The following is a 2,511-nucleotide window of genomic DNA, read 5'->3' on the forward strand; positions in this document are numbered from 1 at the left end:
TTATATGTTAATGAACGTTCGTTTATTTATGTTTGTTTACATATTAATATAAAACAATTAAATATTATCCGGAAGAGTAATCTATTCCATTGTTTTATATTTGTTCATTTAAGTGTGTTCGTATTTGTTCATGTTTCTTTGTGTTCAATTATATTTGTTTATCTTTTTTTTTTCAGTTATTTTCATGTATGTTCGTGAATTGTTCGTTTGGATTTTAAACAACCGAACACGAACATGTTCATTTTTTAAATAAACAAATACGAACATAAAATATGTGTTTAATTAGGTGTTTGTGTTCATGTTCATTTGGTTCGTTTACAAGCCACCATAACCATCACCACCATGTATTGGACCAGACGGCTTGATCATACGTTTGATATATTACTTTTAAAGATTGTAAGCTTAAGGGTTACTGCTTTAATTTGGCATTAATGTTTGGGTCCAAAAGTGACTTTTGTTAAGGTTGTATCAGTTGACTGAAATATACTTAAAAGAATATTTGTGTAATTAACTTAATTCTTAAACTTCAAACGATTTGAAATTCATCACCAAGAGTAGATCAAATCAACTTTTAGTACATGCGGCAAGGAAGGCCGTCGATTTTAGCAAGAACTTGTATGAATCGAATAACGACTGATTAATACCCGCAATGTAATGTGAAAAAATCCTACTAGTTTATAGTATACATATTAAAAAAATTACACGTGGTCTTAAATATATGTTGTTCAAAAAACTAGAATACATCTTTAAATGATTTAAGTAAACAAGTGAACATGTGACGTGAATTAAGGCATGAGTTGTCTCCACAACAACTACGTGAGACAAATGACTTTGGATTTAAAAATGTTCAATACTCACCTCAATAAAGGTTCAGTGTCTGTTAAGGCATAATGGGTGGTGTCTTTCTATTTGGCATGTCTTCTTATTTTAAAACATTTATTATTTTTTTTATGTTGTTTCCTTTATTATCTTTTGTTTTGTTATGGTGGTTATTGGTCTGCTTATTTAAATTTTAAAATTTCATTTGAATTCACTCTGAAGTTAAATTAGACCTGGAAAATTTGATTTTAATAAATGTATATTGGTTCTTATTAATCTAACTATCATCTTTTGGTTGATGACGGCCCCAACTAACGAATTGTTTTGGTTGCTGGCGGCTTCAACTAACGAATTGGCTGCTGACGGTCTCATATTATAACATATTTGTCACCAACGGTCTGCAACTAACACAATCTTAACGCCGTTGCTTGCAGGTCGCCAGAAAAAAACGGTTTGGCCAGAAAAGTCTTTTTTTTTGTAGGAAAACTCAACTTTAAACACTGCCACTAGGCCCACCACCGTTAGCTGAAGCACCACCAACCAAAAATCACCACTTGACTGCTTGAGCACCACCAACTGATTCGAGCGATCGTTTTAGGATTTTGGGGACTTCAATATTTGAGGTTTTTACTATATAAAAAACTCTTAAAGGTCCGATCCAAGCTTATAAAGATGTTTTGGACAAAAATGTTTAGTTTTCTAGAATTTTTTTTTGAGTTTTTCGGTAGCCTGCAACTAACAGCGTTAGTATTCTGTTAGTCGTTGATCACTGGGAACAAATACGTTAAAAGATGAGACATTTAGTAGACAATTCATTGGTTGGGACCAGTAGCGACAAAAAGATGATAATTGAGATTATTAAAAGCCAATACACCTTTAACAAACTAAGTTAAGTGTCACACCCTCAATTTGGGGCCTAGGCGTGTGACCACAAGTTGGTACCTGTTTTGTAAATACATCAGAGTTGCGGGTTTTATATCAGCGGAAATCTTTAATAAAATATTATTACTTTGAAAACTTATTAAAAAGTCGGGTTTAAATGCCCGTTCATCGTTTACAATACATTTCTTTAGAAAACATAACTCTTTGTAATATTTTGCAATAAAATATCTGAGCCATCAGATAGCATCTAATGACTATAACTCCAATCTTCTATTTCCTCTTGCTTGTATGTTCTAACCTTTCTTGTTTCCCTGTAACATGGGGGAAAATACGTCAGCACAAAGCTGGTGAATAACGCTGACTCTAAAATCTCTTTTTCAATACCTTTGTGAAACCAACAATAATACTTTGTGACTACTCATTAGGCACCCAACTAAATTGGGATCAAATTACCCTAAGTACCATGTACAATTAATTATATACACAATATCATTTCTCTTAACAGTCCCGTAGACCTTCAGAGGCATGTTGATGATATGCATGGCCTCGGGGAAATGCCGAGTCACCATGTATGTTTGGATCCAGACACATGTATACGCTTAATCAGAGTGTCCGTTTCTTATTATTGTACACAAAGTTTTAAGGATTCGTAAATCCTATGCAAACATTCTGACTCAATATAAAAGGTTTGGGGCGTATTCACCTTGTCTGTATACAATCAGTTTCTTTTACCGATTCCTGTTTTCTGATTCTTCTTCTTGTTTTGTTACCTCAGACCTATAGTACGAGAATAACATTTTGTATAAATAA

Source organism: Bidens hawaiensis, unplaced genomic scaffold, assembly GCF_021521415.1.
Source record: "Bidens hawaiensis isolate Kalapana, Puna unplaced genomic scaffold, B.hawaiensis_p1.1 tig00011151_1, whole genome shotgun sequence".
In the NCBI taxonomy this organism is placed as follows: Eukaryota; Viridiplantae; Streptophyta; class Magnoliopsida; order Asterales; family Asteraceae; genus Bidens; species Bidens hawaiensis.